At 28.2% G+C, this 14423-nt stretch overlaps 1 protein-coding gene across 4 annotated transcripts in view; it reads right to left on the bottom strand.

The window, feature by feature from the left end:
* LOC107453971 (TGF-beta receptor type-1) overlaps positions 1–14423 on the bottom strand; it is a 716084-nt gene that overhangs the window by 497526 nt on the left and 204135 nt on the right. Inside the window, exon 1 of one of the 4 annotated variants that reach the window (XM_016070991.4) lies at positions 13866–14194. The exons of the other annotated variants lie outside the window; for them this stretch is intronic. The gene's annotated coding sequence lies outside the window, so the exon portion shown is untranslated. Of the gene's footprint in view, positions 1–13865; positions 14195–14423 lie in introns of those variants that run through there. 4 annotated transcript variants of the gene reach the window in all.

Here is a 14423-nt window from a genome sequence, read left to right as displayed (position 1 = left end):
ACTCGAATTCAGTACTTGTACTTTTACTTGTACTTTTTACTCGTTACTTTTTAAAATAAGAACTTTTTACTTTTAACTGGTTACTTTTTTTAAAAATACTTGTACTTTTACTCGTTACTTTTTAAAAGTAACGTTGCCATATATGAAGTTAACACTGTAACAACTATTTTCGTAGAGTTTCAGGAAATAAATAATCCTAAACAATAAATTTTTGAGAAAATTGCGCACATTACATTTTTTATAATTACGTATTTCACGTGTAAAAAAAAAAGATCATTTCGTTGCAGAAATATTTTATTAAAAACATAAATAAGTACTTAAACACTTCAAAAATTATTTTAAAGATGGATAAAGACATTACTTTAATCTATTTTATGGTTACAAAAATAGCGTGGTTTCGTAGTTAACATTTTTGGGCAGACGTCAACACACTAAAACGTTCTTTTTTTCAAAAAAAAAAAAAAAAAAAAAAAAAAAAAAAAAAAAAAAAAAAAAAACGTAAAAAAATCGTTTTTACAGTAAAATCCAACGCATCTAACTTCTAAGATCATCAAGTTAAGTGCTCTATATTTAAACTATATGCACTTTTTTATTTGTAAATATGTAGACAAATAAAAGATTACTAAATAAATTTTAATATGTTTCATTTAATAGCTAAAAAAATTAGAGTATTAAAATAATCTAATTTTTTTTTTCGTTTTTAACTTCATCATGAATGGTCAAAATTGGCTCATTTGAATGAAAAAAATTATTTTAATGTTTTTATAGAAAACATTTTAAATAATATTTATTAATTCCTGTAACTAGTAAAGAGCATAAATGAATCAAATTTTTATTGTGAATTAAATGTGAAATTAGTTTCATGTTGCGATCTCCCACTTTTCGAGAGCTACCTGTTACCATTTATTCATAATTTCATAGATGTCAAATTAAACTTACTTTTTTTGAAAAGTTGCGAAATAAAATTATTTGTCACATCAGAAATGGTAATAAATTAGCTAGTGAGAATTACTTAATTTTGCCCATGTCCGTAGAGTATTTGTAATTACTGTAAATCTTTTGCCTCAGATAGAAATAATTTTTCTCCAGTCTCATTTAATTAATCAAATAAAAGTAATTCAGCAGAATTTGTAAACATTAATATTTTCATAAAAATGTCTCCTCAAACATTTTGGCGGATTGCAATACTTATATTAGCAATAACAAGGAATACGATTAGCTAATAAAAGTATTTTACCCTTAAAAAGAATTGAGCAGTATCAGATTTTTCGCAAAGCTAAAATCAAAATGCAACAATATATTGAATGTTACAGTAAAGAGATTTACTTTTTATCTAAAGTAAATAGTTACTCTGCGAGAATAATAAAACAACCTCCTCGTGCTGAGATAACTATCATTCCCGCCAAACTAGACCGACTGAAGCCAATGTCCTCTAAATGTTCATAGGTGAACAATTTGTGGTCTGATCATTAATCAAATTTTGAACATAACGATGTTCTTTGACAATGTAATTTTTAGAAACATAGTTTGCTGTAAATAGATTAGTTAAAAGTTAAGTTATATAAGTCTGATTTCTTTAAACACTTGATTTTATCATAAACTGAGGGCGTAGAAGGAGAAGAAAGTAATTACATATTTATGTAGATGAAAAGTGCTTGAAATATGTGCTAGCTACGCTTTAACACGCCAATTTGCGCCAACTCCCTGATTAACTGGCTGATTCGCACGGCCTAACCTGCTAACCTTTAGGGATAAAACGCATTTTTAACTATTTAATAGTTATGATTATTATTTAAATTATATAAACCTCAAAAGCTTTATTGCAATTTTTTCATGAGTTATACAATTGCAGTGATGAGTTGCCCTCTTTTTGTAAATGTTGCCCACCTAATTGTTAAATTCTTTGAAGGAGATGAAAAATAGGCAAATGAAGAATGATAATGAAAGAAATTTGGAAATTTCCTCATCACGCCTTTTCATATTTTAACAAAAATAAGAAAATAAAAATATACTTATAATTTAAAGTGTGTGTGAAAAAAGAAAACAAATTTTGTAACAAACGATTGCTGACAGATTTTGCGATCACGTTCTGATTATTTCTAAACTTTTGTTTAGACTTTTTTTGAACTAGTAAAAAGAAACTCAGCATTACAAATATTATTCACTTAGTTATTTTTAAAAAAAAATACTATTTTATTCGATAAAAAAATAAGAACGTCGCTTAATCGGTTGTAATAGTAAATTCCTCTCCATATATTGCGCGTTTTTATAAATATCATAAAAATAAATATTGATACGAAGTTCTGTCTGACCAACAGAAATAGCTGTAATCATTCACAATAATTCTGATTATGTATCCTTTATGTGGCAAACAATGGATTGGTACGGAAGACTAGTTAGGAAGTCAATATCATACAATCATATTGTTTGTTTTATTGTTTACATTTATTAAATTCGATTATTATTAAATATGGCCTTTTTATTTAATGCACCATTCCATACGGAACCATTCTGTAACAAATCTAGCAAATATCGCTTGTTTGGCAAAAACTTGTCAATTCTCGTGCACACTTTCTATTCCACAGTTATAAAGACAGGAAAGAAAATCATATTTTTATGTAAGTCTTTTAGTTATACACAAATGTATATATGAGTAGTCCTAGGGTACATGTAAGTAATATCGATCAAAAACCAATGGAAATTTTGACACGGAATTCGGTGTCTTGAGTTTTCAGACCTTTGGTTGAAGTCAGAATGATCGGAGAACGTTAGAATTTGTAATACATCACCGTTCATCTATTTCGAATAAAGAACTGAATTTGAACTACGGAAAAGGATCATGCCCTTAAAGTCAAACATCAAGAGTGGCGGAGCCTTTTTTCAGTCTGCTATGTCAGTAAATGCTTTTTCTTTTTGTTTCCAATAAACACATTCCAGAATCATGCTAACCTTTTAACTCACCTAACTTGAATATTTACGATCTTTCTCTATTACCGAGATTCTCCTAAAAAGGGAAGATTTCTCTATTTCTTCTCAAGGGGCGCCACTTTAGGACACGGGAAAACTCATATAAGATTAAGCTACCAGATAAAGACCATTCCTGTATCCGAGATACAGCACTGCTATCACGAGTGAAATGCTTTTAAACGAGTTGTTTTAGAATACTTGTGTATGTTTTTGTATTTTAATGGCTTATTATTTTAAATGTTATTATTTTGTATTTTTAGAAGGAGACTACAATGAATTGTAATTATATTCGAAAAAAAACAGCTTCATAATTTATTTCACTCACCTTGTATACAAGGAACACAGATTTTTAAATACTTTAAACAGGTTTCTTAAAATTTTCCGTTTTAATAGCTGATGCGCACATATTCCAATAACTGAGTAAAAGTAATTAATTTTAAATTTTTATTTAGAACTGGGAATACAAAAAACAGACAACCTTGTAAGGTAAGCGTGAAGCTTATAGTAATTTTTCTTATTCTTTGTTATTTTTATTTGGTTAATAATAAATTAAACATTATTAATAAGCACATAATAACTGGAAGTAACGAATACTGATTTACGTAATGTTTTTTCAACGTGTGCTCTTTGCTATTTTAAAACTTACATTGTCTGATCACGTGTCGTAGCCAGACTACATAAAATGTCTACAGAATTTATATTTTAATGACTTAAAATTATCCTAAAACATACAACGAAGTAACAAATTCATTTAGCGTCCATTCTGTATTTATTTTATATCATATTACATACGGCATAATTTAAAACATCATCATTTCAATGCATTTTCAAATTAAGTATTTTGCAAAGAAAATATAAAGAAACGTATCATCAGATTCATCATCGGTAGTTTTTTTAAGGAGAAATATGGGTTCGATAAAGGACACTTCCTGAATTAATTTATTGTAAAAACTTTCATTTCACAAGTAATTCCATCATAAAAACGAACGGAAATGGTTTACATTTATTTTATATAGTTCACAAATATTTCACTTTTTAAAACAATATCTTCTTGCTCACAAAATATTTTATTTTCAAAACTTATTTTTTACAAAATTAATATTTTGAAAAACGATGTCATTAATTCATAATTTACAAAAGTAACACTATGGTAAATATATGTTGTTTTTTTTATGTTTTCACAAAAAAGGAACCTTTTTTCATACCTTAAAAAATAATAGTATTAAAAAAAAACTGAATAATTACAATAATAATCGGATTATTAGTTAATGAGAAGAGAAGTTGCGGGATGACTGATTTACGTGATTTGAAGAGATCTTCTAAAAATTCACAAAAATCATACCTTTTACAAAAACTCTGGCATTTTATGATTTTTTTCTTAAAATCCATAAGCTATGAATACACTATTTTTTAAAGGTATTAAATTTTTACAAAAGTTTGGATGGAGTTATCTGAAAAGCAATAAAAGCAAAGCTTTTCAACAACAGTTCAGTAAGGACCAGAGTGTTTATGACGATAATGACTCCACAATATCGTGGCCAACGGCATGATCGTTGCAATGTGGTGAGGGTTACGCATTGATCACCTTTACTTATCTGGTAATATGATGTGTGCATTGTTCTGAGGTTGGTTGGTTGGCCTTCAAGCCACAGCGGAGGCAAAGAATATCCATAGGGTGAGAAAGCTAGCATCGACAGACATAATGCAAACCGGTTTCTCAAGGTTTGGCAAGGTCCCTGTGCATAAAGGAAAAAGCAACATTTAGGTGCATAGCCGTGGAGAGATTTGAAACGGGTTTTAACCCTCCTCGTCCTCAACCGCTACAGGTGTTAGAGAAGGGTTGGGAAGGGGATGGAAAGTTCTCTTTTTTTATTTATTGTTGGTTTGCTCTGCATTTATAAATAGTACTGTACGATTAATTAAGATGCATATTTGAGAACACATTTATATCACCCATTGATGATTATTAAATCTGCCGATGCATTTTGAGATAGAAAGAAAGAATAAAATGGTGGTTGTGTAGAGTTGTCCAACTGCTGGTTCACAGGTGACTTACCTCCTGGTTGTCACTTTACTTCGTATGCACAAGAACTGCATCTTAGTATATATGATGCTCTGTTTTATCTGAATGTGTTATTCACCCTGTAAGTTGTTTTTCTGTTATAGCATACAGCACCGAGTAGTTCATAGCGTTAGTTACGTATTCGAAGAGCTGGATTCTTCTTCTTTTACATTCTTGATCAAGGATCGAACCAAGTTTTCTACTATGACAGCTCAGCTCATTAGCCACTAAGTTATCACGGCATTCACAATGCTATTTCTCCCCTTTTCTACAATATGATTAAAAATACTGATGTCTTACGATACTGTTGATCCTTACTGCTATATCACTGAGCATCTTAATTTGAGATTGATCTTGTAAAATGTAAAATTTTTATACCATTAAATTACAAATAAATATGAATTTTTAGAGTCGACAAATTTTTGCCTTACGCAACGTAAAAAATTACTCCGACGGTATACACAATAAGCAGATAAATAACAGTAGATAAATAACAGTAGAATACAGGTATAAATTACTCCAGGTATAAGTTTCCTTTTATATATAGATGCCATGTTTCGGATTTCGGCTTAAAGTTCCTTGAAGGAGGTTACAGAAATTTGTTGCTCAATGTAATTAAGACTGATTAAAGCAATTGAGCTTAGAAAGAAAAAAGAAAAGAAAATCGTTTTAAAATTCCGCGAAGATATTAAACGTTCTTAAAGTTGGAAACGAAAGTATTTTTGTTTTGTTTAATCCAAAAAAATAAAATAAAAAGCATGAGTAAAATACTTGAAAGATTTTGGCTGTCATTTCGTTCAACAATGCCATTTAAAAGATAATAAAACCTCGAATATCGTAAACGTGTTACCAGAAGTCTAAATAAATCATCAATCAATCAGAAATAACAGAGTAAAACCAAGGGTGTGAAAACTAAAACTTTCTTATCAAAATTTTCAAATAGTTGGAAAGCGTATAGATTACACTGTCTTTCATTGATCTCTAAATGACATTGCGAATGCTTCAACTAGTTTCATGTAATGACTGTAATCCTTAGACGAAAAGGCCGGCTCAGTCATATATATTGCATCTCCATCACGAGGTATTCTTGCTTTGAAATTATTTGATGAAACCTTAGTGCAATCTGCAAAATTACAATAATAATCATTTAAAGAAGATTTAATTTATTAAGTTATGTTTTTAAACTAAGAATTTGTTTTAAAAAAAAGAAATTTTTCTTAAAAATCCAAAGTGAAAAAAAAATCCCGACAGACACAACCAGGTTTCAAAAAAGAGTTCCAATGTTAAAACCAAAAATAAACATAATTGTCAAGGGATTTAATAGTATTATTTTAAACAAATGACCTTGTTTACAAATATTTCGACGAGCTCAACGAATATATTTCGTGTACTATTGGAAAAAATTTTTTTCAAATGCCGAAAAAAGATTGCTTTTTAAATAATTATAGAATAAAAAGTAGCATTTCGTTATTCTTTTGGTTTTAAATGTTCATTGATTGCTGTCGTAAGGGTGGTGTAAACGGTACATTCCCCAAAAGTGTCACAATACTAAAACCATCAGGGGTCCTCCGTCAGAGATATTAAAGAAATTTATAAATAGTTCTAAAAATTAAAAAAAAATTATATTTTTGACTTAATTTTTAGTCTAACTATGCAACACTTCTCACTTCAAAAGGGACGAGCACTGAAATTTACCTTTAATAGTCCTATTTTGTTCATACACTTTTTGGAATTACTTTTTAGAATACTAACACAATATGCATTATAATGAAGAAAAAAAATTTTTATAAAGGAAAAATGTTAATGACTCTTGGAAAGAAATTGCAATATTTGTAAAATTTGTAATTGCTTAAATCGTATCACTCTGATTTCTAATTATATAGAAAAAGCTCCAGTCTCGATTGAACTTTGTGGCACATGACATCTTGTTCCATCAATATTATATAATTGTAGTAGCTCCGAATTTCACTATTAAATTTCTTATTATGCGATATTAAATAATTGTTTTGGGTTACTCGAATTCACTTAAACACGAATACTCAATGTTTTTGAGGTTGGTAAGGTTTAGAGAGTATTTGGTGTCGAATTTAACAACAGGTTTCTGAAATCCTATCTTGAGAAAATAATTAACTTTGAGTAACTAACTGCACAAATATTTTCACTAAAAACAAATAACATAAGTAACTTAATAACTATATTTTTTTGTTAATAAAATATTTAAAATGCAATTGTCAGCGAAATGTGGCTGATAAAAATTTAACTGTGAAAAGTGGCTCAATTAAAATAACTTTCTTCTATATCTCCAAACAGTGAACAGTATCATAAAATAAGATCAATATGGTTCCATACAGTGAGGATACGAGAAGACATATGACTTGAATTGCTTAAAAAAAACTTGTTTTCTGAGGGTTGACATACTATTTAACCATTAAATAAATATGGGTTTTTAGTTTTAAGTCTAATTCAACATCTTAAAAATTCTATTTATTTAAATTGCATGTTATTATTATTCGACAAAAGTCATGATATACTTCAAGTGCTAAGGCATTTGGACTTTTATGAGAATTAAAAAATATGTTTGTAAATATTTTTTTAAATAATAACACCCCCGCCCCAACAATTTGTTTTTCCTTTTGTATGGAAAAAGTGAAATGAAACTATTATGCATTTGGGTGATTCTTTCGTTACGTGTGTTACTTTTACACGACATATTTCAACTTTAACACTTATTATAATAAACTTGTTAGATATTTTTTATGTTTTTCTTAATTTGTTGTTAAATCTATATGTGTTGTAAGTTTTCAAAACGAAGATTGAAGGCGCAAATTAATTTGATGTTGAAAAAAAAAATTTCTGAAATTTTGTTACGTGTGTTACCCTTTATAATGCTAGATATTTGAAACTTTGAATATATTCATTTAATTCTGTGAAGTATAAAGGCAAAAAATTAAGATATTTTCTTTTATAGAGAGATACAATATCGAAGCTGTGTTTAGTGATTTTTAAAAATTTCTTGCAACAGTAAAAACTTCTTTATTTTGGTGAAATTGGTGCGTTACGTGTGTTAACTGAACGTTACGTGTGTTACCCTCTGTGAATATTTCAACTGAGAAGTCATAAATGTTGCACTAAAACATTTATTTATTTTAATTTAGCAGAAGAAAAACAATTTATTTTAGCAAATAAAATAGTTAATGGTCTGGAAAGATGGTTGTAGCCCTTCTTTATACTGGTTTAGAGAGTAAAACATAGCAAATCTTAGGCACATCTATTCCTTCAAAATCATTTCTGTTTGGAAACAAAAATATGCATATTTTCCAATTATTTTATGCAAATATTGCATTTTAAGTTTACAAGCATGTGCATTTGCGTCAATAATGTTCCCGAGATAGAGCATATGTCGTTTTAATTTCAGTTATAGGCGCACTTCTGATCAGGAGGGAACAGAAATTGACTTACTGACTATTTGTGTGCCACAATGTGCATCTATGCATCTTATTCAAGTATCTAACGATACTTATGCATAGATTTTATGCTTTGTATTACCGTTGCCATGTATTGATCTTTTCAATTAATATCTTTATTTCCTTTTGGCTAATATATAATACTGTTGTATTAGGCATGAGTTGATTGGTTAGCTTTGCAAACAACACTGGATAGCAAATAAATTTTTTTGTATAACAACACAATGATATAAATAACTTTGCTTTTTGCTTCGCTTTCAAGATTTTGTACTACACACCTATCCCATAGAAGGAACTTCTGCATGTGATATCGTAAAATATTTCCAAATTAATTTCTTTTTTTATATTTTGATTGACAAAATATGAAATAATTCAACCATATATTTATTTTTAAATTCTTAACTTGACTTATTACTATAGAAGGTTTCTGTTAGCTCATCTTCTGAAGTAGAATCGTTTTTAAACAGTCTTAAAATAAAAGTGTAGACATTGTTTCACCTTTGTCTTTGCCTTAGGAAAATATTGTAAAGGACTCTATTTTAAACTCTTTAGGAGAGTATCGTCTAAGACAACAGCTGCTGTGAATAACGGAACTGTGGCTGGATAGCATAATGCTGATTGAAATTCGTTTTGATATTCAAAAGAATATGCCATTGCAAAGTCAACTTGAATTTCCCTGGTTTTAATGCTAGATATGTTTGTTTGGAAAGTATCACCTCGGATTCTTTTAACTCTTACGTATTATTGAAAGTTAGTCCAATTTTCAAGAGTTATTTCAAAACATTCTTCTTGCACATTTGCCATTATATATTTTTTATTGTGAGCTATTGTCATCTTTTTCTCATCGTTACCAAACTACAATAAATGATGGTTAGAAACCTATAACAAGCAATGAGAAATTTTTGTAAGTATCAGAAGCACCCTTCCAACAATTAGATCCAAAATTTCTTTTACTTTATATACATAAATACTTCTACCATCACCATGTATTGTCATAAACTTAATTTTAGCCTTCCAGTTAAAGAATAAAAATTTCATGATATTTGTTTTGATTCTAAGTTTTACAGTAGCAATAAATTTTTTAGTCATAAAGCACTAAATATGGAAAATTAAACAATGTTTAGGATGCAACTGACAAAAATCAGTATAAGCCTCTCTTAGAAACATTGTTAGATAGTTCTTTCGTTTTATTGCCCGTTTTTCCCCGTAATAATCCAGAGAACCAGCTCTTGTTTCAATACAAGCATAGTATAAACAATCTAACTTTTGAAGAAAATCCATTTATTAATAATTAAGTTCATCTGAAATACTTAGTGGTGAACCTTTTACATCATTATCAATCTGTTTTGAAAGTTCAAGTCTAACTTTCATTATTTCCTTATTTTCTTTCCTTTGAAGTGCAGAATCTTATGCTCTTTTCTTTTTTTCTTCATCTTCTTATTCTTTTAAATCCAGATAAGGACACTATTTTAAGCTTATCCATTTTATAATAATCTAGCAAATGCAGTCGAAATATTCTACTTAAACATAAACGTATAACAAATAGAAGTTTGGGAAAACAATTTCCAAAAGTTTCAAAATTATCGTCTTATTATGCTGTTTTTTTATTAATGCTTATACCGACCTGATTTTACAAAAAACCACAATCTTACAATTCCGTATTTGTGGCATTGAAGTTGCGCGGCGGTTATAAAAAATGTCCGAACATGATTTAAATCTTTTATTGAAAATAAATAAATAATTAAAGTGTATAAGTACCTCTAACACACATAACAGTAACGCGCGTAACTTTTCGTTACGTGTGTTACCTTGAATAAAATTAATTATAAAATTTTAACTATTGGCAGTTTTAATTCGAGAATTTTTTCCGTTGCATATCTTGCCTTCTTAATTTATAAAACAAAAAATTTTTAAATTTTCTTTTTTACTAAAGTTTTTACAGAAAAAAATGCAAAATTATGTTACGTGTGTTACTGGGAAATTAGACTATCTTGATTAATCGACTTTCAAACAAGCAAAAAAATTTAGGCCAAATTAAAAAAATACATTAAACAATGATAAAAGAGTAAAATAGTTATATTTATTACTAAAAACTATTTTATTGCTCTTTAATATTTTAAGAACTCCATTGGAATATAACATAACAAAGAAGACAACTCCTGTTAAAATTAATAGTGTTCCACCTTTTGTTAGAATTCACATAAATATTTTTTGTAATTCAAAACACTATCTTAACTATTAAAAAATGTACATCTTCTAGATTCCGAAATTGTGTCATTTTTGATTTTACGATAATTTTGAAAATTTAGTCACTCAGGACCACTTTTCGTGGAATCGCCCATTTAAGTAAATATGATTGAACAATCAAGTGAAGTAGTTTGATGTATGAAAACTGAATCATAAATAAAATATTAGGTAGTAGTCGTCAATGACAATTACTTAATCATAAATAAATTATACTGCAATTTATAAATAAAATAATTATTTTGTTCAAATTTTATTCCTTTAAAGCAATCATGGTGAAAAAATTAACGTTTGACTATTTTAATAAAAGCAGCTATAAGGTACATACAAGATTTGAAAATATTGTAGCAGTAAACAGAAAGACATAAATTAAACTGACTAAACATTTGAATAAAATTTTACTTTCATTGTATGACATGAGTATGAACTTTTCATACATTAGAGCTATCGAAAACATCTAGTTATAATAAAAAATATTGTTATAGAGTAAAAAAAAATTCTATTTTCTATTTTTCTATGTCTATTTTTATAATGAACGTCTATTTTCCTTAAAAAGAGTATTAAGTTAGAAAATAAGAGAAATATAGAATTTGTTGAGTTGCTCTTTCTTTGAAATAGATTTCGAAAAGAAAAATAAATCGTAAAAATTTTTTCTTCATAATTTGGAAAAACCCAATTGTCACTAAGTGATCACTTAAAAAGTACTGGCATATTGAGTGCAGCATCCGAAAAATAAAATTTGCTCTAAAATCCATTTTTACCGGGAAGTTTAATACCATAATTTTTCTTTCATAATATGGATATTTCGCTAAATTCCGTTAAATTCTGTGTATCTTACCTTCCGCTGGTAAGATAAACTGCACATGCTCGTTTTTTTCTTAGAGCTTACGTTACATTTCGTTGACGTGGTATTGTAGAGCTATTAAGTAGTTCAGAGCTGTAAAGCATTGATTTTTGTTTAAGCAAATCTCCGAATCAACAACATGTACGTTTTACTAATAGATCAAGAAGATTGCCCATTAAAACTAAGATGGAGGTTTCGTTATTACAAAATGTTAAAATGAATTGTGCGATTTTGCAACAATTAATTGATTTAATAAAAAAATAAATTTTATAGGTTTTAGTGTTAAATTGTGACTGTCTAATTGTATTAGGTCTATTAGAAACTAAATGTTTTTTCGTTACTTTAAAATTATAAATATGTTTATCTTAACTATGCAAATTGGTTTGGGAGAAATTGAATTTCTAGAGTACGTTTGTCCATTTTAAACTTTTGTTTTGATTTTTCAGAAGTTAAGATGATATTTCACTGCGTTAGCGTTTTTAACTCACGATATTTTGCAAAATTCTCTTACTTTTCTTCATGTAAATTTGATATTCTCAAACTGGCATATGCGCATTTCATCGAAAATGATGGTAAGAAGTTTCGCCTCTCTGATCGCCGGTACTTTTTAGAAGGAATTTCTTACAGCGTACCACAAAAAAAAAATCTTAAGAGCCCACAAAATATTTTGTCCGCCATGCCTATCTATGGCTTTGAATTAAATGAGTGAGAATCCGGTTAAAAATAAATTTTTTTGTTTTAGTACGAACATTAAATTGGTTGAATAGGGAGGGAATAACGTAATATTATTTTCAAGTCTTTCGTGTTTTTTAAGGTTTTAGAGAGTATACCCTAAAACTAATTATTGTGAATTTAGTTACAAACATTAAATTAGTAATGATGGAAATAACGTAATATTATTCACTCGTTTATGTAAATTGCTTTTCGATAGTGCTTTCGCATCAAAATTGTTGAAGTAACATTTAAATAGGTTTTTACAACGATTATTCGCAGATAGTTTCTATATAATAAAACCGTTATTGGAAAATATATAGATTTTAAGAACTTGTTATTTTCAAAGAGTATTTTCAAAACTGTATATAAGGTTCAATAACTACACAGAGAAAAAAATTATGGTCAGAACTACAAGAGGATTGCAAAATAGGTTTTTACAACGATTATTCGCAAATAGTTTCTATATAGTAAAACCGTTATTGGAAAATATATAGATTTTAAGAACTTGCTATTTTCAAAGAGTATTTTCAAAACTGTATATAAGGTTTAATTCAAAACTGTATATAACACAGATAAAAAAATTATGGTCAGAACTACAAGAGGATTGCAAAATAGGTTTTTACAACGATTATTCGCAAATAGTTTCTATATAGTAAAATCGTTATTGGAAAATATATAGATTTTAAGAACTTGCTATTTTCAAAGAGCATTTTCAAAACTGTATCTAAGGTTTAATAACTACACAGAGAAAAAAAGTATGTTCAAAACTGTAGGAGGACTGCAAAATTTCTATATGGGAACAACAAAAAGATCGATAATTTTTATCGAAGTGCTCTGCTAATGAGTTTGGTAAAGTGAGCAATAAAATATTGTTTTAAAAAAAATAATTAAAACGTATGCTAACTTTGCTAAATTTGATAATTTTCTCATGAAACCTTAGAGCATGGCATAAAACCATTAAACGGTATAATTTTTTTGTTGTTATTAAGTTGTTTTTCAATTTTGTATTTTTTAATAAATGTGGGGTAATAGCTATTATCTCAAAAACCAGAATTTTCCCTATACCGTTACCATATGAATGCAAAAATTACCAACTGAATGGTCAAAATACTGTTTATTTTGGTATTATTAAAAATTTTTTATTTTTTATTTTTATTCAGTACGGTAATTTTACCATAATTTTTTTCTGTGCATAAATTAAAAATTTTGTATTTATAGCAAAAATATAAGTAGAAACTATAAATAAATATCCTTTACAAATAGTTTAGTTAAAATAATTAGTTTCTAACGACTATTATTGGAAATAGCACCTTCATAGCAAAATTGTTATAAGAAACCAGTTTTATAGGCTTTTATAAATCCTGTCTGTAAATTGTGCCTTTATAGCAAGAATATTAGAAGACTCCAGTTTTCTAAAAAACAAATAACACAATTTTAATCAAATATTTTAACGCTCCAATAAAAGCTAGTATACAGATACGTACCTTAAGCTATAAAACAATAATTTTTTAAACTAGTTTATTATTTAGAACAAAGTGGAGATAAAATATTCTAGAATCAATGAGGGTACCTGCTAGTCGAAGTAATCCAATAATCCGATGCTTTTCAGCAACTTCAGTTAGCGATTGTAAGAAAGAATTTTATCTACTTTCATTACATCCAAAAACATTGGGTGCAAATTTCATTAAACATCCAACATCGATCTAAAAAGAACACCGGAACAAAAACCGAAGAACTATTTCAGGAAAAACATATCGATCACGCAAATATCAAAATCGAACATTAAAAGAGCGATCCTCCATAACAGTGTGTTTTATACGACGAGCCGCATGTTAATTTAATGGGTAGCGACGAGGCGGTTCTAATCGTTTGGAGGAAACATTGTTACTTCTTTCGAATGCGTGCGGATTGTTGTCATGACTGAACGAAAATTTTTAGTTTGTTTTTATTTTCTACTGTCTGGTTCTTTCGCTCAAATAACCTATCGCCGCTAACCTGACATAAAAAGGAATTTAAAATAAACTAGTGGTTAGCAGGTGTTGTCTAATTTGTTCTAAAAAGAAAAATGGTATATTTGGGTTTGATAGGCCTATATATATATATATATATATATATATATATATACACA

Source organism: Parasteatoda tepidariorum, chromosome 1 (assembly GCF_043381705.1).
Source record: "Parasteatoda tepidariorum isolate YZ-2023 chromosome 1, CAS_Ptep_4.0, whole genome shotgun sequence".
Classification (NCBI taxonomy): Eukaryota; Metazoa; Arthropoda; class Arachnida; order Araneae; family Theridiidae; genus Parasteatoda; species Parasteatoda tepidariorum.
Note: the sequence above shows the minus strand (reverse complement) of the source record. Positions and strands in the feature narration are given on the sequence as shown.